This window comes from Gadus morhua, chromosome 19 (genome assembly GCF_902167405.1).
Source record: "Gadus morhua chromosome 19, gadMor3.0, whole genome shotgun sequence".
NCBI classification, from domain to species: domain Eukaryota; kingdom Metazoa; phylum Chordata; class Actinopteri; order Gadiformes; family Gadidae; genus Gadus; species Gadus morhua.
The window spans coordinates 21,625,280-21,650,364 of NC_044066.1; the positions used below are offsets into that span (position 1 = coordinate 21,625,280).

General features: G+C 46.6%; 1 protein-coding gene across 1 annotated transcript in view; it reads right to left on the reverse strand.

Annotated features, from left to right (window-relative positions):
• The window catches only part of col7a1l (collagen type VII alpha 1-like), a 176,133-nt gene that overhangs the window by 61,481 nt on the left and 89,567 nt on the right, over positions 1-25,085 (reverse strand). The window lies entirely within an intron of this gene.

Consider the following 25,085-nt stretch of genomic DNA (forward strand, 5'->3'; position numbering starts at 1 on the left):
CCCTAACCCTAACCCTAACCCTAACCCTAACCCTAACCCTAACCCTAACCCTAACCCTAACCCTAACCCTAACCCTAACCCTAACCCTAACCCTAACCCTAACCCTAACCCTAACCCTAACACTAACCCTAACCCTAACCCTAACCCTAACCCTAACCCTAACCCTAACCCTAACCCTAACCCTAACCCTAACCCTAACCCTAACCCTAACCCTAACCCTAACCCTAACCCTAACCCTAACCCTAACCCTAACCCTAACCCTAACCCTAACCCTAACCCTAACCCTAACCCTAACCCTAACCCTAACCCTAACCCTAACCCTAACCCTAACCCTAACCCTAACCCTAACCCTAACCCTAACCCTAACCCTAACCCTAACCCTAACCCTAACCCTAACCCTAACCCTAACCCTAACCCTAACCCTAACCCTAACCCTAACCCTAACCCTAACCCTAACCCTAACCCTAACCCTAACCCTAACCCTAACCCTAACCCTAACCCTAACCCTAACCCTAACCCTAACCCTAACCCTAACCCTAACCCTAACCCTAACCCTAACCCTAACCCTAACCCTAACCCTAACCCTAACCCTAACCCTAACCCTAACCCTAACCCTAACCCTAACCCTAACCCTAACCCTAACCCTAACCCTAACCCTAACCCTAACCCTAACCCTAACCCTAACCCTAACCCTAACCCTAACCCTAACCCTAACCCTAACCCTAACCCTAACCCTAACCCTAACCCTAACCCTAACCCTAACCCTAACCCTAACCCTAACCCTAACCCTAACCCTAACCCTAACCCTAACCCTAACCCTAACCCTAACCCTAACCCTAACCCTAACCCTAACCCTAACCCTAACCCTAACCCTAACCCTAACCCTAACCCTAACCCTAACCCTAACCCTAACCCTAACCCTAACCCTAACCCTAACCCTAACCCTAACCCTAACCCTAACCCTAACCCTAACCCTAACCCTAACCCTAACCCTAACCCTAACCCTAACCCTAACCCTAACCCTAACCCTAACCCTAACCCTAACCCTAACCCTAACCCTAACCCTAACCCTAACCCTAACCCTAACCCTAACCCTAACCCTAACCCTAACCCTAACCCTAACCCTAACCCTAACCCTAACCCTAACCCTAACCCTAACCCTAACCCTAACCCTAACCCTAACCCTAACCCTAACCCTAACCCTAACCCTAACCCTAACCCTAACCCTAACCCTAACCCTAACCCTAACCCTAACCCTAACCCTAACCCTAACCCTAACCCTAACCTAACCCTAACCCTAACCCTAACCCTAACCCTAACCCTAACCCTAACCCTAACCCTAACCCTAACCCTAACCCTAACCCTAACCCTAACCCTAACCCTAACCCTAACCCTAACCCTAACCCTAACCCTAACCCTAACCCTAACCCTAACCCTAACCCTAACCCTAACCCTAACCCTAACCCTAACCCTAACCCTAACCCTAACCCTAACCCTAACCCTAACCCTAACCCTAACCCTAACCCTAACCCTAACCCTAACCCTAACCCTAACCCTAACCCTACCCTAACCCTAACCCTAACCCTAACCCTAACCCTAACCCTAACCCTAACCCTAACCCTAACCCTAACCCTAACCCTAACCCTAACCCTAACCCTAACCCTAACCCTAACCCTAACCCTAACCCTAACCCTAACCCTAACCCTAACCCTAACCCTAACCCTAACCCTAACCCTAACCCTAACCCTAACCCTAACACTAACCCTAACCCTAACCCTAACCCTAACCCTAACCCTAACCCTAACCCTAACCCTAACCCTAACCCTAACCCTAACCCTAACCCTAACCCTAACCCTAACCCTAACCCTAACCCTAACCCTAACCCTAACCCTAACCCTAACCCTAACCCTAACCCTAACCCTAACCCTAACCCTAACCCTAACCCTAACCCTAACCCTAACCCTAACCCTAACCCTAACCCTAACCCTAACCCTAACCCTAACCCTAACCCTAACCCTAACCCTAACCCTAACCCTAACCCTAACCCTAACCCTAACCCTAACCCTAACCCTAACCCTAACCCTAACCCTAACCCTAACCCTAACCCTAACCCTAACCCTAACCCTAACCCTAACCCTAACCCTAACCCTAACCCTAACCCTAACCCTAACCCTAACCCTAACCCTAACCCTAACCCTAACCCTAACCCTAACCCTAACCCTAACCCTAACCCTAACCCTAACCCTAACCCTAACCCTAACCCTAACCCTAACCCTAACCCTAACCCTAACCCTAACCCTAACCCTAACCCTAACCCTAACCCTAACCCTAACCCTAACCCTAACCCTAACCCTAACCCTAACCCTAACCCTAACCCTAACCCTAACCCTAACCCTAACCCTAACCCTAACCCTAACCCTAACCCTAACCCTAACCCTAACCCTAACCCTAACCCTAACCCTAACCCTAACCCTAACCCTAACCCTAACCCTAACCCTAACCCTAACCCTAACCCTAACCCTAACCCTAACCCTAACCCTAACCCTAACCCTAACCCTAACCCTAACCCTAACCCTAACCCTAACCCTAACCCTAACCCTAACCCTAACCCTAACCCTAACCCTAACCCTAACCCTAACCCTAACCCTAACCCTAACCCTAACCCTAACCCTAACCCTAACCCTAACCCTAACCCTAACCCTAACCCTAACCCTAACCCTAACCCTAACCCTAACCCTAACCCTAACCCTAACCCTAACCCTAACCCTAACCCTAACCCTAACCCTAACCCTAACCCTAACCCTAACCCTAACCCTAACCCTAACCCTAACCCTAACCCTAACCCTAACCCTAACCCTAACCCTAACCCTAACCCTAACCCTAACCCTAACCCTAACCCTAACCCTAACCCTAACCCTAACCCTAACCCTAACCCTAACCCTAACCCTAACCCTAACCCTAACCCTAACCCTAACCCTAACCCTAACCCTAACCCTAACCCTAACCCTAACCCTAACCCTAACCCTAACCCTAACCCTAACCCTAACCCTAACCCTAACCCTAACCCTAACCCTAACCCTAACCCTAACCCTAACCCTAACCCTAACCCTAACCCTAACCCTAACCCTAACCCTAACCCTAACCCTAACCCTAACCCTAACCCTAACCCTAACCCTAACCCTAACCCTAACCCTAACCCTAACCCTAACCCTAACCCTAACCCTAACCCTAACCCTAACCCTAACCCTAACCCTAACCCTAACTCTAACCCTAACCCTAACCCTAACCCTAACCCTAACCCTAACCCTAACCCTAACCCTAACCCTAACCCTAACCCTAACCCTAACCCTAACCCTAACCCTAACCCTAACCCTAACCCTAACCCTAACCCTAACCCTAACCCTAACCCTAACCCTAACCCTAACCCTAACCCTAACCCTAACCCTAACCCTAACCCTAACCCTAACCCTAACCCTAACCCTAACCCTAACCCTAACCCTAACCCTAACCCTAACCCTAACCCTAACCCTAACCCTAACCCTAACCCTAACCCTAACCCTAACCCTAACCCTAACCCTAACCCTAACCCTAACCCTAACCCTAACCCTAACCCTAACCCTAACCCTAACCCTAACCCTAACCCTAACCCTAACCCTAACCCTAACCCTAACCCTAACCCTAACCCTAACCCTAACCCTAACCCTAACCCTAACCCTAACCCTAACCCTAACCCTAACCCTAACCCTAACCCTAACCCTAACCCTAACCCTAACCCTAACCCTAACCCTAACCCTAACCCTAACCCTAACCCTAACCCTAACCCTAACCCTAACCCTAACCCTAACCCTAACCCTAACCCTAACCCTAACCCTAACCCTAACCCTAACCCTAACCCTAACCCTAACCCTAACCCTAACCCTAACCCTAACCCTAACCCTAACCCTAACCCTAACCCTAACCCTAACCCTAACCCTAACCCTAACCCTAACCCTAACCCTAACCCTAACCCTAACCCTAACCCTAACCCTAACCCTAACCCTAACCCTAACCCTAACCCTAACCCTAACCCTAACCCTAACCCTAACCCTAACCCTAACCCTAACCCTAACCCTAACCCTAACCCTAACCCTAACCCTAACCCTAACCCTAACCCTAACCCTAACCCTAACCCTAACCCTAACCCTAACCCTAACCCTAACCCTAACCCTAACCCTAACCCTAACCCTAACCCTAACCCTAACCCTAACCCTAACCCTAACCCTAACCCTAACCCTAACCCTAACCCTAACCCTAACCCTAACCCTAACCCTAACCCTAACCCTAACCCTAACCCTAACCCTAACCCTAACCCTAACCCTAACCCTAACCCTAACCCTAACCCTAACCCTAACCCTAACCCTAACCCTAACCCTAACCCTAACCCTAACCCTAACCCTAACCCTAACCCTAACCCTAACCCTAACCCTAACCCTAACCCTAACCCTAACCCTAACCCTAACCCTAACCCTAACCCTAACCCTAACCCTAACCCTAACCCTAACCCTAACCCTAACCCTAACCCTAACCCTAACCCTAACCCTAACCTAACCCTAACCCTAACCCTAACCCTAACCCTAACCCTAACCCTAACCCTAACCCTAACCCTAACCCTAACCCTAACCCTAACCCTAACCCTAACCCTAACCCTAACCCTAACCCTAACCCTAACCCTAACCCTAACCCTAACCCTAACCCTAACCCTAACCCTAACCCTAACCCTAACCCTAACCCTAACCCTAACCCTAACCCTAACCCTAACCCTAACCCTAACCCTAACCCTAACCCTAACCCTAACCCTAACCCTAACCCTAACCCTAACCCTAACCCTAACCCTAACCCTAACCCTAACCCTAACCCTAACCCTAACCCTAACCCTAACCCTAACCCTAACCCTAACCCTAACCCTAACCCTAACCCTAACCCTAACCCTAACCCTAACCCTAACCCTAACCCTAACCCTAACCCTAACCCTAACCCTAACCCTAACCCTAACCCTAACCCTAACCCTAACCCTAACCCTAACCCTAACCCTAACCCTAACCCTAACCCTAACCCTAACCCTAACCCTAACCCTAACCCTAACCCTAACCCTAACCCTAACCCTAACCCTAACCCTAACCCTAACCCTAACCCTAACCCTAACCCTAACCCTAACCCTAACCCTAACCCTAACCCTAACCCTAACCCTAACCCTAACCCTAACCCTAACCCTAACCCTAACCCTAACCCTAACCCTAACCCTAACCCTAACCCTAACCCTAACCCTAACCCTAACCCTAACCCTAACCCTAACCCTAACCCTAACCCTAACCCTAACCCTAACCCTAACCCTAACCCTAACCCTAACCCTAACCCTAACCCTAACCCTAACCCTAACCCTAACCCTAACCCTAACCCTAACCCTAACCCTAACCCTAACCCTAACCCTAACCCTAACCCTAACCCTAACCCTAACCCTAACCCTAACCCTAACCCTAACCCTAACCCTAACCCTAACCCTAACCCTAACCCTAACCCTAACCCTAACCCTAACCCTAACCCTAACCCTAACCCTAACCCTAACCCTAACCCTAACCCTAACCCTAACCCTAACCCTAACCCTAACCCTAACCCTAACCCTAACCCTAACCCTAACCCTAACCCTAACCCTAACCCTAACCCTAACCCTAACCCTAACCCTAACCCTAACCCTAACCCTAACCCTAACCCTAACCCTAACCCTAACCCTAACCCTAACCCTAACCCTAACCCTAACCCTAACCCTAACCCTAACCCTAACCCTAACCCTAACCCTAACCCTAACCCTAACCCTAACCCTAACCCTAACCCTAACCCTAACCCTAACCCTAACCCTAACCCTAACCCTAACCCTAACCCTAACCCTAACCCTAACCCTAACCCTAACCCTAACCCTAACCCTAACCCTAACCCTAACCCTAACCCTAACCCTAACCCTAACCCTAACCCTAACCCTAACCCTAACCCTAACCCTAACCCTAACCCTAACCCTAACCCTAACCCTAACCCTAACCCTAACCCTAACCCTAACCCTAACCCTAACCCTAACCCTAACCCTAACCCTAACCCTAACCCTAACCCTAACCCTAACCCTAACCCTAACCCTAACCCTAACCCTAACCCTAACCCTAACCCTAACCCTAACCCTAACCCTAACCCTAACCCTAACCCTAACCCTAACCCTAACCCTAACCCTAACCCTAACCCTAACCCTAACCCTAACCCTAACCCTAACCCTAACCCTAACCCTAACCCTAACCCTAACCCTAACCCTAACCCTAACCCTAACCCTAACCCTAACCCTAACCCTAACCCTAACCCTAACCCTAACCCTAACCCTAACCCTAACCCTAACCCTAACCCTAACCCTAACCCTAACCCTAACCCTAACCCTAACCCTAACCCTAACCCTAACCCTAACCCTAACCCTAACCCTAACCCTAACCCTAACCCTAACCCTAACCCTAACCCTAACCCTAACCCTAACCCTAACCCTAACCCTAACCCTAACCCTAACCCTAACCCTAACCCTAACCCTAACCCTAACCCTAACCCTAACCCTAACCCTAACCCTAACCCTAACCCTAACCCTAACCCTAACCCTAACCCTAACCCTAACCCTAACCCTAACCCTAACCCTAACCCTAACCCTAACCCTAACCCTAACCCTAACCCTAACCCTAACCCTAACCCTAACCCTAACCCTAACCCTAACCCTAACCCTAACCCTAACCCTAACCCTAACCCTAACCCTAACCCTAACCCTAACCCTAACCCTAACCCTAACCCTAACCCTAACCCTAACCCTAACCCTAACCCTAACCCTAACCCTAACCCTAACCCTAACCCTAACCCTAACCCTAACCCTAACCCTAACCCTAACCCTAACCCTAACCCTAACCCTAACCCTAACCCTAACCCTAACCCTAACCCTAACCCTAACCCTAACCCTAACCCTAACCCTAACCCTAACCCTAACCCTAACCCTAACCCTAACCCTAACCCTAACCCTAACCCTAACCCTAACCCTAACCCTAACCCTAACCCTAACCCTAACCCTAACCCTAACCCTAACCCTAACCCTAACCCTAACCCTAACCCTAACCCTAACCCTAACCCTAACCCTAACCCTAACCCTAACCCTAACCCTAACCCTAACCCTAACCCTAACCCTAACCCTAACCCTAACCCTAACCCTAACCCTAACCCTAACCCTAACCCTAACCCTAACCCTAACCCTAACCCTAACCCTAACCCTAACCCTAACCCTAACCCTAACCCTAACCCTAACCCTAACCCTAACCCTAACCCTAACCCTAACCCTAACCCTAACCCTAACCCTAACCCTAACCCTAACCCTAACCCTAACCCTAACCCTAACCCTAACCCTAACCCTAACCCTAACCCTAACCCTAACCCTAACCCTAACCCTAACCCTAACCCTAACCCTAACCCTAACCCTAACCCTAACCCTAACCCTAACCCTAACCCTAACCCTAACCCTAACCCTAACCCTAACCCTAACCCTAACCCTAACCCTAACCCTAACCCTAACCCTAACCCTAACCCTAACCCTAACCCTAACCCTAACCCTAACCCTAACCCTAACCCTAACCCTAACCCTAACCCTAACCCTAACCCTAACCCTAACCCTAACCCTAACCCTAACCCTAACCCTAACCCTAACCCTAACCCTAACCCTAACCCTAACCCTAACCCTAACCCTAACCCTAACCCTAACCCTAACCCTAACCCTAACCCTAACCCTAACCCTAACCCTAACCCTAACCCTAACCCTAACCCTAACCCTAACCCTAACCCTAACCCTAACCCTAACCCTAACCCTAACCCTAACCCTAACCCTAACCCTAACCCTAACCCTAACCCTAACCCTAACCCTAACCCTAACCCTAACCCTAACCCTAACCCTAACCCTAACCCTAACCCTAACCCTAACCCTAACCCTAACCCTAACCCTAACCCTAACCCTAACCCTAACCCTAACCCTAACCCTAACCCTAACCCTAACCCTAACCCTAACCCTAACCCTAACCCTAACCCTAACCCTAACCCTAACCCTAACCCTAACCCTAACCCTAACCCTAACCCTAACCCTAACCCTAACCCTAACCCTAACCCTAACCCTAACCCTAACCCTAACCCTAACCCTAACCCTAACCCTAACCCTAACCCTAACCCTAACCCTAACCCTAACCCTAACCCTAACCCTAACCCTAACCCTAACCCTAACCCTAACCCTAACCCTAACCCTAACCCTAACCCTAACCCTAACCCTAACCCTAACCCTAACCCTAACCCTAACCCTAACCCTAACCCTAACCCTAACCCTAACCCTAACCCTAACCCTAACCCTAACCCTAACCCTAACCCTAACCCTAACCCTAACCCTAACCCTAACCCTAACCCTAACCCTAACCCTAACCCTAACCCTAACCCTAACCCTAACCCTAACCCTAACCCTAACCCTAACCCTAACCCTAACCCTAACCCTAACCCTAACCCTAACCCTAACCCTAACCCTAACCCTAACCCTAACCCTAACCCTAACCCTAACCCTAACCCTAACCCTAACCCTAACCCTAACCCTAACCCTAACCCTAACCCTAACCCTAACCCTAACCCTAACCCTAACCCTAACCCTAACCCTAACCCTAACCCTAACCCTAACCCTAACCCTAACCCTAACCCTAACCCTAACCCTAACCCTAACCCTAACCCTAACCCTAACCCTAACCCTAACCCTAACCCTAACCCTAACCCTAACCCTAACCCTAACCCTAACCCTAACCCTAACCCTAACCCTAACCCTAACCCTAACCCTAACCCTAACCCTAACCCTAACCCTAACCCTAACCCTAACCCTAACCCTAACCCTAACCCTAACCCTAACCCTAACCCTAACCCTAACCCTAACCCTAACCCTAACCCTAACCCTAACCCTAACCCTAACCCTAACCCTAACCCTAACCCTAACCCTAACCCTAACCCTAACCCTAACCCTAACCCTAACCCTAACCCTAACCCTAACCCTAACCCTAACCCTAACCCTAACCCTAACCCTAACCCTAACCCTAACCCTAACCCTAACCCTAACCCTAACCCTAACCCTAACCCTAACCCTAACCCTAACCCTAACCCTAACCCTAACCCTAACCCTAACCCTAACCCTAACCCTAACCCTAACCCTAACCCTAACCCTAACCCTAACCCTAACCCTAACCCTAACCCTAACCCTAACCCTAACCCTAACCCTAACCCTAACCCTAACCCTAACCCTAACCCTAACCCTAACCCTAACCCTAACCCTAACCCTAACCCTAACCCTAACCCTAACCCTAACCCTAACCCTAACCCTAACCCTAACCCTAACCCTAACCCTAACCCTAACCCTAACCCTAACCCTAACCCTAACCCTAACCCTAACCCTAACCCTAACCCTAACCCTAACCCTAACCCTAACCCTAACCCTAACCCTAACCCTAACCCTAACCCTAACCCTAACCCTAACCCTAACCCTAACCCTAACCCTAACCCTAACCCTAACCCTAACCCTAACCCTAACCCTAACCCTAACCCTAACCCTAACCCTAACCCTAACCCTAACCCTAACCCTAACCCTAACCCTAACCCTAACCCTAACCCTAACCCTAACCCTAACCCTAACCCTAACCCTAACCCTAACCCTAACCCTAACCCTAACCCTAACCCTAACCCTAACCCTAACCCTAACCCTAACCCTAACCCTAACCCTAACCCTAACCCTAACCCTAACCCTAACCCTAACCCTAACCCTAACCCTAACCCTAACCCTAACCCTAACCCTAACCCTAACCCTAACCCTAACCCTAACCCTAACCCTAACCCTAACCCTAACCCTAACCCTAACCCTAACCCTAACCCTAACCCTAACCCTAACCCTAACCCTAACCCTAACCCTAACCCTAACCCTAACCCTAACCCTAACCCTAACCCTAACCCTAACCCTAACCCTAACCCTAACCCTAACCCTAACCCTAACCCTAACCCTAACCCTAACCCTAACCCTAACCCTAACCCTAACCCTAACCCTAACCCTAACCCTAACCCTAACCCTAACCCTAACCCTAACCCTAACCCTAACCCTAACCCTAACCCTAACCCTAACCCTAACCCTAACCCTAACCCTAACCCTAACCCTAACCCTAACCCTAACCCTAACCCTAACCCTAACCCTAACCCTAACCCTAACCCTAACCCTAACCCTAACCCTAACCCTAACCCTAACCCTAACCCTAACCCTAACCCTAACCCTAACCCTAACCCTAACCCTAACCCTAACCCTAACCCTAACCCTAACCCTAACCCTAACCCTAACCCTAACCCTAACCCTAACCCTAACCCTAACCCTAACCCTAACCCTAACCCTAACCCTAACCCTAACCCTAACCCTAACCCTAACCCTAACCCTAACCCTAACCCTAACCCTAACCCTAACCCTAACCCTAACCCTAACCCTAACCCTAACCCTAACCCTAACCCTAACCCTAACCCTAACCCTAACCCTAACCCTAACCCTAACCCTAACCCTAACCCTAACCCTAACCCTAACCCTAACCCTAACCCTAACCCTAACCCTAACCCTAACCCTAACCCTAACCCTAACCCTAACCCTAACCCTAACCCTAACCCTAACCCTAACCCTAACCCTAACCCTAACCCTAACCCTAACCCTAACCCTAACCCTAACCCTAACCCTAACCCTAACCCTAACCCTAACCCTAACCCTAACCCTAACCCTAACCCTAACCCTAACCCTAACCCTAACCCTAACCCTAACCCTAACCCTAACCCTAACCCTAACCCTAACCCTAACCCTAACCCTAACCCTAACCCTAACCCTAACCCTAACCCTAACCCTAACCCTAACCCTAACCCTAACCCTAACCCTAACCCTAACCCTAACCCTAACCCTAACCCTAACCCTAACCCTAACCCTAACCCTAACCCTAACCCTAACCCTAACCCTAACCCTAACCCTAACCCTAACCCTAACCCTAACCCTAACCCTAACCCTAACCCTAACCCTAACCCTAACCCTAACCCTAACCCTAACCCTAACCCTAACCCTAACCCTAACCCTAACCCTAACCCTAACCCTAACCCTAACCCTAACCCTAACCCTAACCCTAACCCTAACCCTAACCCTAACCCTAACCCTAACCCTAACCCTAACCCTAACCCTAACCCTAACCCTAACCCTAACCCTAACCCTAACCCTAACCCTAACCCTAACCCTAACCCTAACCCTAACCCTAACCCTAACCCTAACCCTAACCCTAACCCTAACCCTAACCCTAACCCTAACCCTAACCCTAACCCTAACCCTAACCCTAACCCTAACCCTAACCCTAACCCTAACCCTAACCCTAACCCTAACCCTAACCCTAACCCTAACCCTAACCCTAACCCTAACCCTAACCCTAACCCTAACCCTAACCCTAACCCTAACCCTAACCCTAACCCTAACCCTAACCCTAACCCTAACCCTAACCCTAACCCTAACCCTAACCCTAACCCTAACCCTAACCCTAACCCTAACCCTAACCCTAACCCTAACCCTAACCCTAACCCTAACCCTAACCCTAACCCTAACCCTAACCCTAACCCTAACCCTAACCCTAACCCTAACCCTAACCCTAACCCTAACCCTAACCCTAACCCTAACCCTAACCCTAACCCTAACCCTAACCCTAACCCTAACCCTAACCCTAACCCTAACCCTAACCCTAACCCTAACCCTAACCCTAACCCTAACCCTAACCCTAACCCTAACCCTAACCCTAACCCTAACCCTAACCCTAACCCTAACCCTAACCCTAACCCTAACCCTAACCCTAACCCTAACCCTAACCCTAACCCTAACCCTAACCCTAACCCTAACCCTAACCCTAACCCTAACCCTAACCCTAACCCTAACCCTAACCCTAACCCTAACCCTAACCCTAACCCTAACCCTAACCCTAACCCTAACCCTAACCCTAACCCTAACCCTAACCCTAACCCTAACCCTAACCCTAACCCTAACCCTAACCCTAACCCTAACCCTAACCCTAACCCTAACCCTAACCCTAACCCTAACCCTAACCCTAACCCTAACCCTAACCCTAACCCTAACCCTAACCCTAACCCTAACCCTAACCCTAACCCTAACCCTAACCCTAACCCTAACCCTAACCCTAACCCTAACCCTAACCCTAACCCTAACCCTAACCCTAACCCTAACCCTAACCCTAACCCTAACCCTAACCCTAACCCTAACCCTAACCCTAACCCTAACCCTAACCCTAACCCTAACCCTAACCCTAACCCTAACCCTAACCCTAACCCTAACCCTAACCCTAACCCTAACCCTAACCCTAACCCTAACCCTAACCCTAACCCTAACCCTAACCCTAACCCTAACCCTAACCCTAACCCTAACCCTAACCCTAACCCTAACCCTAACCCTAACCCTAACCCTAACCCTAACCCTAACCCTAACCCTAACCCTAACCCTAACCCTAACCCTAACCCTAACCCTAACCCTAACCCTAACCCTAACCCTAACCCTAACCCTAACCCTAACCCTAACCCTAACCCTAACCCTAACCCTAACCCTAACCCTAACCCTAACCCTAACCCTAACCCTAACCCTAACCCTAACCCTAACCCTAACCCTAACCCTAACCCTAACCCTAACCCTAACCCTAACCCTAACCCTAACCCTAACCCTAACCCTAACCCTAACCCTAACCCTAACCCTAACCCTAACCCTAACCCTAACCCTAACCCTAACCCTAACCCTAACCCTAACCCTAACCCTAACCCTAACCCTAACCCTAACCCTAACCCTAACCCTAACCCTAACCCTAACCCTAACCCTAACCCTAACCCTAACCCTAACCCTAACCCTAACCCTAACCCTAACCCTAACCCTAACCCTAACCCTAACCCTAACCCTAACCCTAACCCTAACCCTAACCCTAACCCTAACCCTAACCCTAACCCTAACCCTAACCCTAACCCTAACCCTAACCCTAACCCTAACCCTAACCCTAACCCTAACCCTAACCCTAACCCTAACCCTAACCCTAACCCTAACCCTAACCCTAACCCTAACCCTAACCCTAACCCTAACCCTAACCCTAACCCTAACCCTAACCCTAACCCTAACCCTAACCCTAACCCTAACCCTAACCCTAACCCTAACCCTAACCCTAACCCTAACCCTAACCCTAACCCTAACCCTAACCCTAACCCTAACCCTAACCCTAACCCTAACCCTAACCCTAACCCTAACCCTAACCCTAACCCTAACCCTAACCCTAACCCTAACCCTAACCCTAACCCTAACCCTAACCCTAACCCTAACCCTAACCCTAACCCTAACCCTAACCCTAACCCTAACCCTAACCCTAACCCTAACCCTAACCCTAACCCTAACCCTAACCCTAACCCTAACCCTAACCCTAACCCTAACCCTAACCCTAACCCTAACCCTAACCCTAACCCTAACCCTAACCCTAACCCTAACGCTAACCCTAACCCTAACCCTAACCCTAACCCTAACCCTAACCCTAACCCTAACCCTAACCCTAACCCTAACCCTAACCCTAACCCTAACCCTAACCCTAACCCTAACCCTAACCCTAACCCTAACCCTAACCCTAACCCTAACCCTAACCCTAACCCTAACCCTAACCCTAACCCTAACCCTAACCCTAACCCTAACCCTAACCCTAACCCTAACCCTAACCCTAACCCTAACCCTAACCCTAACCCTAACCCTAACCCTAACCCTAACCCTAACCCTAACCCTAACCCTAACCCTAACCCTAACCCTAACCCTAACCCTAACCCTAACCCTAACCCTAACCCTAACCCTAACCCTAACCCTAACCCTAACCCTAACCCTAACCCTAACCCTAACCCTAACCCTAACCCTAACCCTAACCCTAACCCTAACCCTAACCCTAACCCTAACCCTAACCCTAACCCTAACCCTAACCCTAACCCTAACCCTAACCCTAACCCTAACCCTAACCCTAACCCTAACCCTAACCCTAACCCTAACCCTAACCCTAACCCTAACCCTAACCCTAACCCTAACCCTAACCCTAACCCTAACCCTAACCCTAACCCTAACCCTAACCCTAACCCTAACCCTAACCCTAACCCTAACCCTAACCCTAACCCTAACCCTAACCCTAACCCTAACCCTAACCCTAACCCTAACCCTAACCCTAACCCTAACCCTAACCCTAACCCTAACCCTAACCCTAACCCTAACCCTAACCCTAACCCTAACCCTAACCCTAACCCTCCCCACCCCTGTTGTTTCTCTATTAGGAAATGCTGGCTTGGGGCGGTAAAGATTGTTTGAATGTGTCGGTCAAATGACTATTAACAATTGATTTAAGGAAAACAGACGCCTCTGCGATAGAAACGGTTTCGCCAGTGCCTGCAAATATACCAATATATTGGTATATTTGCTTATTGCGATGTCATTTCCGACATTATCTGAAAATGCTTAATTTTCCCTCAAATCTGTTATTATGTAGACCAATCATCAGTAAATTAATATATTATGACGCATGACGTTGAGCTACTGCAGGAAAAGGTGGTGCATAAAACGTGCACTGCATGTCAAACATTCCGTAATGATATATGGGACGATTGCAATCACCAGACATGAGGATGAACAAATGTATAGCCACATAAGCAGCTACAAGAAAAAACAAACAAACAAATTAATAAATGAAGGAGTGAATGAATAAACAAGTAAATGTTTAAGATGGAGACAAAAGGGGGCCACTCTGCCCTTTTGTGGAATAGTTTGGACATGCCTACGGAATAAAAAACAAACGGCGCGCGCGCGCGTGTGTGTGTGTGTGTGTGTCCAACTGGAAAAACAAAGTGAAGGAACAGGAATCATTATTGTGTGTGAATATAATAGATTTGATATGTTGTATTGAGATGCATTTTACCTACTTTTCTTTCACATTCATAGACTACATCCTGACTTGCATAAATAAATAATATAATAATAAACGAAATAATAATAAACGGATATGACGGTTAGGGGCCGCTTCTGCCATCTGGTGGCTGCTGAGGGGACCTCAACGGACGACACTTAGGTTTTGGCTGTGCAAAGCTGCTACAGACAGCAGCATATGTGATGCCCGACTGGATATCTCGGCGGGTGAAGGTCGCACGGACTCGGGCTTGGCACCGTTGGAAAGCTGCTCCCCCCTTTGGGGGGGGTGCGTCTGCCTCCCGTTTCTCTAGCACCTTGCTGTCAAAAGATATCCACCGAAAACGGTCTGCACCCCGGTGCACTTCGGTTAAAACCCCCTATCCTAACCCTAACCCTAACCCTAACCCTAACCCTAACCCTAACCCTAACCCTAACCCTAACCTTTCTGTCAAAAGATATCCACCAAAAACGGCCTAACCATAACCATAACCCTGACCCTAACCATAACCATAACCCTAACCCTCCCTAACCATAACCCTGACCCTAACCCCAAACTTACACTGCATATCTACAGACCTACACACCCTAACCGCCTGTAACTACACATATACAGTTGAATGATATCAAATAAATAATAATAAACAAACACGTGATGACGGTTAAGGGCCGTTTCTGCCATCTGGTGGCTGCTGAGGGGACCTCGACGGACCCCACTTTGTATTTCGCTGCTACAGCCAGCAGCGTGTGTGGTGCCGCGGTAATGTCAATATATGAATATGGATAACAGTGGTGGCTGGTGATCAGAAAAATGTCGGATAAACAAAGACAAACAATGGATTCAAGCAAAACAGACGCCTCTGCGATAGAAACGGTTTCGCCAGTGCCTGATGTAATTTCCTGACAAATGACATGTTATTTTATTATCTACACGTTGAGCTGAGTCCAATGACACCAAGCGTGACGCTCTAGCAAATTGTAACATGTGTTTGACATGGTACACCTATGGTCTACGACATGATCTCGGTGTGGCAAGAGGGCTAGCTTGATCTCATTGGAGTCAGCTCAACGTGTAGATGCTAAATAACATGTAATTTGTCAAAAATCTCCATCAGGAAGCAAATCTATAGCTGGTCATTATTGATAAAGGCCTCCAAAATCGACAGCTAATTACTACCCCGAAACATATTCAAATATGATCATGTGTGGCACTGTTGCAATCGCCTCGAAACGTAGATGTCAAAGGACACCTCGTTTGCACCGTTTCGCCACCGCCAAGATATTTTCATACGTTCTAGAAGTCTGGGGTCAAAAGGCCAAAAGGAGCCGGCACCACGCCGCTTATGAGATAACAAACAGTTAATGTGTATTTCTCTCTGAACTTTTTGTCTTCTCTCGTAACTACCGTGACCACCCCCGGAAAAACAAAAGTGTATCGGGGACAAACGGGGTCTCGGTCACAAACGGGGTCTCAACTGACGTTACACATATCCTGACTCTTACAGTCCCCACCGTGAATCTGCCGTTACCCCACCTCTGCTGTTTTCTCTAAAATAAGACATTGGTAATACTAAGAACGTGATTCTGTTTGTTTATTTTTCTATTTATATTCACCATTTTTCTCATTTAAATTGAGTCATTTCATCTCTACAGAGTATGTCGTCTTTCCACCCAGTCTCAGTAATAACTGACAGATCCTGACTTTTACGGTCCCCCCCCTGACCGTGCCCCTCCCCACCCCTGTTGTTTCTCTATTAGGAAATGCTGGCTTGGGGCGGTAAAGATTGTTTGAATGTGTCGGTCAAATGACTATTAACAATTGATTTAAGGAAAACAGACGCCTCTGCGATAGAAACGGTTTCGCCAGTGCCTGCAAATATACCAATATATTGGTATATTTGCTTATTGCGATGTCATTTCCGACATTATCTGAAAATGCTTAATTTTCCCTCAAATCTGTTATTATGTAGACCAATCATCAGTAAATTAATATATTATGACGCATGACGTTGAGCTACTGCAGGAAAAGGTGGTGCGTAAAACGTGCACTGCATGTCAAACATTCCGTAATGATATATGGGACGATTGCAATCACCAGACATGAGGATGAACAAATGTATAGCCACATAAGCAGCTACAAGAAAAAACAAACAAACAAATTAATAAATGAAGGAGTGAATGAATAAACAAGTAAATGTTTAAGATGGAGACAAAAGGGGGCCACTCTGCCCTTTTGTGGAATAGTTTGGACATGCCTACGGAATAAAAAACAAACGGCGCGCGCGCGCGTGTGTGTGTGTGTGTGTGTCCAACTGGAAAAACAAAGTGAAGGAACAGGAATCATTATTGTGTGTGAATATAATAGATTTGATATGTTGTATTGAGATGCATTTTACCTACTTTTCTTTCACATTCATAGACTACATCCTGACTTGCATAAATAAATAATATAATAATAAACGAAATAATAATAAACGGATATGACGGTTAGGGGCCGCTTCTGCCATCTGGTGGCTGCTGAGGGGACCTCAACGGACGACACTTAGGTTTTGGCTGTGCAAAGCTGCTACAGACAGCAGCATATGTGATGCCCGACTGGATATCTCGGCGGGTGAAGGTCGCACGGACTCGGGCTTGGCACCGTTGGAAAGCTGCTCCCCCCTTTGGGGGGGGTGCGTCTGCCTCCCGTTTCTCTAGCACCTTGCTGTCAAAAGATATCCACCGAAAACGGTCTGCACCCCGGTGCACTTCGGTTAAAACCCCCTATCCTAACCCTAACCCTAACCCTAACCCTAACCCTAACCCTAACCCTAACCCTAACCCTAACCCTCTAACCCTAACCCTAACCCTAACCCTAACCCTAACCCTAACCCTAACCCTAACCCTAACCCTAACCCTCCTAGACCTATCCGTGGGTGGTAAAAGAATTCCCATGATCCACTCGGTTCTCGAACTAGCCCAAAAAAAACCGTTTTTCAAAAGTGGTAGATGGCTCTTAACCTACCCTAACCCTAGCCCTAATTGGTTTTAAGCTATTTTCTCGGCCTAGGAAGGGGCTAGAAACATAATTCTTGCAGATTCAGGGTCGGACCAAGCCCAGCAAAAAAAAGGTATGAAAAAAAAAAGAAAAAAAAAAAAAGAACATTTTTGATCGGTTTTAAGTTATTTTCTCGGCCTAGGAAGGGGCTAGAAACATAATTCTTGCAGATTCAGGGTCGGACCGAGCCCAGAAAAAAGAAGGTATGAAAAAAAAGCTAAAAAAAAACGTTTTTCAAAAGTGGTAAAATGCTCTTAACCTAACCCTACCCTTAATCTTAATCTTAATCCTAACCCTTAACCTAATCTTAATCCTAACCTTAACCTTTAGCCTTATTCCCTAACCTTAACCCGAGTGGCTATCCCCACCACTGATCTAAATCCTAACCTTAACCTTTAGCCTTATTCCCTAACCTTAACCCGAGTAGCTATCCCTACCACTTATCTAAATCCTTACCTTAACCTTTAGCCTTATTCCCTAACCTTAACCCGAGTGGCTATCCCATCTTAACACTAACCCTTATTTAAGAGAAAACCTTCCACACCAATTTTATAATAAAAACGATTTTATTATTATTTAAACGAAACCACACAACTATATACAAAAACAAACATAAAAAAATAATTCAATCATCCCCCTCATCATCTCCCAAATATCCCTCCTCGTCCCCCTCCTCAGCCGGGGGTAGTTGAGGGGGAGCAGGCTGAGGAGGGGGCTGCGGAGCCAGCTGGGGACGCAGCTGGGGAGCGGGGGCCTCCTCCTTTAAAAAAAAACATTGTATGTGTACATATGTATATAATGTATTTAGAACTAAGTTTACATTGAGACTTGTAACATAAAATGTGGCAATAGGGTGTAACTTACAGTTCTGGACAGGATGAGGGTGGAGTCCTGCGACATCCCCCCCGTCGTGTAGCCACTTGTTTCGGCCATCTGAAAAAAAAATAGTGGTTAACTTTTGTATAATTAGTCATGAATGACCAAGTTAATAAAAAGGAAAAGGCCACACACACACACACACACACTGGAGAGCTCCCGGTCAGTCCGATTTTGATGAATCCAGAATGTATGACATTTTCATGTTTTTAGTTGCATTACAGAAAATAAAGGACTTTATCACAATATTCTAATTTCCTGAGACAGTCCTGTAAGCACAGGTAAGTAAGGTAGATAGATAGATAGATAGACAGAATAGATAGAATAGATAGGATAGATAGCCACTTTTGTAACGCGTTACTCCCAACACGATAGATACAGGACTTTATTTTCTGTAATGCAACTAAAAACATGAAAATGTCATACATTCTGGATTCATTACACATCAACTGAAATATTGCAAGCCTTTTGTCGTTTTAATATTGCTGATTAAGTCTGGAGGAAGCTAAATCCGAGTTGCTTGAAATCCAGTGTGAAGTTCCCAGTGACCGTGGTATAAACGGGGTAATGCCCTTTGAGGTGTCGATTATCAGGAATTAATGGACTTTGCGGAGGCAACCGTCCTTCGGACGGTTCACGCCTCCACTTCGTCCATTAATTCCTGCTAAATGACACCTCAAAGGGCATTATCCCGCTTAACTCCCGCTTATACCACGGTCACTTACCAACGGTGACCAAATTAAGACCAAATTAAAAATCTCTATTTGGATTGGTTTTAAGTTATTTTCTCGGCCTAGGAAGGGGCTAGAAACAGAATTCCTGCAGATTCAGGGTCGGACCGAGCCCAGCAAAAAATATAAAAATAAAACTTCACCAAACCAATTAAGTGCAATAACCGCCTCTCCATGCATTGTCAATGGGGGAAATCTATTTTGGGCAAAATGACGTCGGACTCAGTGCAGACTGACTCAGGGGGCTCTAAAACACTCTCCAAAAATGTTTTGAAGCCTCTACCTGTCTCCCTTCTATTTTTAATAACCTAAACATACGTCAATTAATTTGGATCGGTTTTAAGTTATTTTCTCGGCCTAGGAAGGGGCTAGAAACATAATTTCTGCAGATTCAGGGTCGGATCAAGCCCAGCAAAAAGAAACATACAATAAAAAAAATAAAAAAATCAATTATCAATTTTTTTTTTAAAAAGGGTTAGGGTTAGAATGTACCAAAAAAGTGCACCACAGACCACCACCAAACGACTCAAAATGGCCAAAAACGTGCTCCTAGACACTTTCTGTCAAATTTTCACAACATTTTCACAAAATTTTCTAAGTATTTTTACATTGGAGTCAACGGTAGCTATGTGAAGGAAGTGAGCTAGAACTCCAAAACTTTCCACACATGTCGAAGGAGCCTACAAACCCTTCCACACAAATTTTTGTCAAAATTAAATATTGGTAACACCCCTTTTTCCCGCGTTTAGTGAAAAACTTCAAATGCGATTTTCTATACCAAAACAAGCCACCAGGTGGCCAAAATTTTGCACAAAGGTCCGCCTCATAAATACCTACCAACCATAGGAACCTTGTTCCCATGACCCTCCCTCAGCTCCCGTGAGGTCGATTATAGCTGTTTTCCCATGTTAAAAAAAGTTGCCACTAGGGGCGCCAAATTTCTAGGGGATGAAGAGGGGCCCAAGGGGAACATCTGGGACTATTCCGAATTCCCATGCACCGCTCAAAAAAAAAAACGCTTCACTTTGAACTTTTAAAATCGAAATTGCAGTACCCAAAAAAACCGCCAGGGGCGCCACATTTTTTGAGCAAGTCCGCTGGGCCTAGACCTATCCGAGGGTGGTCGCCGAATTCCCATGCACCGCTCAGTTCTCGAACTAGCTCAAAAAAACCGTTTTTCAAAAGTGGTAGATGGCTCTTAACCTACCCTAACCCTAACCCTAATTGGTTTTAAGCTATTTTCTCGGCCTAGGAAGGGGCTAGAAACATAATTCTTGCAGATTCAGGGTCGGACCAAGCCCAGCAAAAAAAAGGTATGAAAAAAAAAAGAAAAAAAAGAAAAAAAAAAAAGAACAATTTTGATCGGTTTTAAGTTATTTTCTCGGCCTAGGAAGGGGCTAGAAACATAATTATTGCAGATTCAGGGTCGGACCGAGCCCGGCAAAAAAAAGGTATGAAAAAAAAAAAAAAAAAAAAAAAAAAAAAACCCTAACCCAAACAATTTGACCCAGTGAATGGGTCATGACATGACTTGAGCCAACACAGACTACCCGATCGACTGCCAGACAACTTCACCAAACCAAGTAAGTGCAAACCAAGTAAGTGCAATAACCGCCTCTCCATGCATTGTCAATGGGGGAAATCTATTTGGGGGAAATTACGTTTTCACAGCAGCCATGGGTGGCGCCATCTTGAAAAAAAAAAAAAATTGAATGAATTTTAAAATTTCTAATTATGAAAAAAAAACAAAAAAAATTTGAAATTTTCAAATTTCTTATCAAAAAGAAAAAAGACTCGAAATGGCCTAAAACGTGCTCCTAGACACTTTTTGTGGGAACTTATTTTTTCACTAACAATTTTTGTTTGACTCCACACTTAGAAAAAAAAAAAAAAAAAATGAAAATGAGAATTTCTATACCAAAACAAGCCACCAGGTGGCCAAAATTCTGCACAAAGGTCGGCCTCATAAAATCCTACCACCCAACCCCAACCATGATCCCATGCCCCTCCCCCTGCCCCCGTGAGGTCGATTTTAAAAGTCGTCCAATGTTAAAACTTGTGGCTCCAAATTGCTCCAAATTTCTAGGGGATGAAGAGGGGACCAAGGGCTACCACTGGCACTATCCCAAATTCCCACGCCCCTCTGTAAAAAAAAAACGCTTCACTTTTAAGTTTTAAAATCGAAATTGCAGTACCCAAAAAAACCACCAGGGGCACCAAATTTTTTGAGCAAGTCCGCTGGGCCTAGACCTATCCGAGGGTGGTCACCGAATTCCCACGCCCCTCTGTATGCCTGAACTAGCTCAAAAAAGCCGTTTTTCAAAAGTGGTAGATGGCTCTTAACCTACCCTAACCCTGACCCTAACCCTAATTGGTTTTAAGCTATTTTCTCGGCCTAGGAAGGGGCTAGAAACATAATTCTTGCAGATTCAGGGTCGGACCAAGCCCAGCAAAAAAAAGGTATGAAAAAAAAAAGAAAAAAAAGAAAAAAAAAAAGAAAAAATTTGATCGGTTTTAAGTTATTTTCTCGGCCTAGGAAGGGGCTAGAAACATAATTCTTGCAGATTCAGGGTCGGACCGAGCCCAGAAAAAAGGAGGTATGAAAAAAAAGAAAAAACAAAATGAAAATTTCAAATTTCTTATCAAAAAAAAAAGAAAAAAAAAAAAGACTCGAAATGGCCTAAAACGTGCACCTAGACACTTTCTGTGGGAACTTATTTTTTCACTAACAAATTTTGTTGACTCCACACTTAGAAAAAAAAAAAAAAAAAATGAAAATGGGATTTTCTATACCAAAACAAGCCACCAGGTGGCCAAAATTTTGCACAAAGGTCGGCCTCATAAAATCCTACCACCCAACCCCAACCACGATCCCATGATCCACCCCCTTCCCCCGTGAGGTCGATTTTAAAAGTCGTCCAATGTTAAAACTTGGGGCTCCAAATTGCACCAAATTTCTAGGGGATGTAGAGGGGACCAAGGGCTACAACTGGCACTATTCAGAATTCCCATGATCCAATAAGAAAGAAAAACGCTTCACTTTTAAACTTAAAAATTGAAATTGCAGTACCCAAAAAAAACACCAGGGGCGCCACATTTTTTGAGCAAGTCCGCTGGTCCTAGACCTATCCGTGGGTGGTAAAAGAATTCCCATGATCCACTCGGTTCTCGAACTAGCCCAAAAAAAACCGTTTTTCAAAAGTGGTAGATGGCTCTTAACCTAACCCTAACCCTAACCCTAACCCTAACCCTAACCCTAACCCTAACCCTAACCCTAACCCTAACCCTAACCCTAACCCTAACCCTAACCCTAACCCTAACCCTAACCCTAACCCTAACCCTAACCCTAACCCTAACCCTAACCCTAACCCTAACCCTAACCCTAACGGTTTCGCCAGTGCCTGCAAATATACCAATATATTGGTATATTTGCTTATTGCGATGTCATTTCCGACATTATCTGAAAATGCTTAATTTTCCCTCAAATCTGTTATTATGTAGACCAATCATCAGTAAATTAATATATTATGACGCATGACGTTGAGCTACTGCAGGAAAAGGTGGTGCATAAAACGTGCACTGCATGTCAAACATTCCGTAATGATATATGGGACGATTGCAATCACCAGACATGAGGATGAACAAATGTATAGCCACATAAGCAGCTACAAGAAAAAACAAACAAACAAATTAATAAATGAAGGAGTGAATGAATAAACAAGTAAATGTTTAAGATGGAGACAAAAGGGGGCCACTCTGCCCTTTTGTGGAATAGTTTGGACATGCCTACGGAATAAAAAACAAACGGCGCGCGCGCGCGTGTGTGTGTGTGTGTGTGTCCAACTGGAAAAACAAAGTGAAGGAACAGGAATCATTATTGTGTGTGAATATAATAGATTTGATATGTTGTATTGAGATGCATTTTACCTACTTTTCTTTCACATTCATAGACTACATCCTGACTTGCATAAATAAATAATATAATAATAAACGAAATAATAATAAACGGATATGACGGTTAGGGGCCGCTTCTGCCATCTGGTGGCTGCTGAGGGGACCTCAACGGACGACACTTAGGTTTTGGCTGTGCAAAGCTGCTACAGACAGCAGCATATGTGATGCCCGACTGGATATCTCGGCGGGTGAAGGTCGCACGGACTCGGGCTTGGCACCGTTGGAAAGCTGCTCCCCCCTTTGGGGGGGGTGCGTCTGCCTCCCGTTTCTCTAGCACCTTGCTGTCAAAAGATATCCACCGAAAACGGTCTGCACCCCGGTGCACTTCGGTTAAAACCCCCTATCCTAACCCTAACCCTAACCCTAACCCTAACCCTAACCCTAACCCTAACCCTAACCCTAACCCTAACCTTGCTGTCAAAAGATATCCACCAAAAACGGCCTAACCATAACCATAACCCTGACCCTAACCATAACCATAACCCTAACCCTCCCTAACCATAACCCTGACCCTAACCCCAAACTTACACTGCATATCTACAGACCTACACACCCTAACCGCCTGTAACTACACATATACAGTTGAATGATATAAAATAAATAATAATAAACAAACACGTGATGACGGTTAAGGGCCGTTTCTGCCATCTGGTGGCTGCTGAGGGGACCTCGACGGACCCCACTTTGTATTTCGCTGCTACAGCCAGCAGCGTGTGTGGTGCCGCGGTAATGTCAATATATGAATATGGATAACAGTGGTGGCTGGTGATCAGAAAAATGTCGGATAAACAAAGACAAACAATGGATTCAAGCAAAACAGACGCCTCTGCGATAGAAACGGTTTCGCCAGTGCCTGCAAATATACCAATATATTGGTATATTTGCTTACCGTGATGTAATTTCCTGACAAATGACATGTTATTTTATTATCTACACGTTGAGCTGAGTCCAATGACACCAAGCGTGACACTCTAGCAAATTGTAACATGTGTTTGACATGGTACACCTATGGTCTACGACATGATCTCGGTGTGGCAAGAGGGCTAGCTTGATCTCATTGGAGTCAGCTCAACGTGTAGATGCTAAATAACATGTAATTTGTCAAAAATCTCCATCAGGAAGCAAATCTATAGCTGGTCATTATTGATAAAGGCCTCCAAAATCGACAGCTAATTACTACCCCGAAACATATTCAAATATGATCATGTGTGGCACTGTTGCAATCGCCTCGAAACGTAGATGTCAAAGGACACCTCGTTTGCACCGTTTCGCCACCGCCAAGATATTTTCATACGTTCTAGAAGTCTGGGGTCAAAAGGCCAAAAGGAGCCGGCACCACGCCGCTTATGAGATAACAAACAGTTAATGTGTATTTCTCTCTGAACTTTTTGTCTTCTCTCGTAACTACCGTGACCAC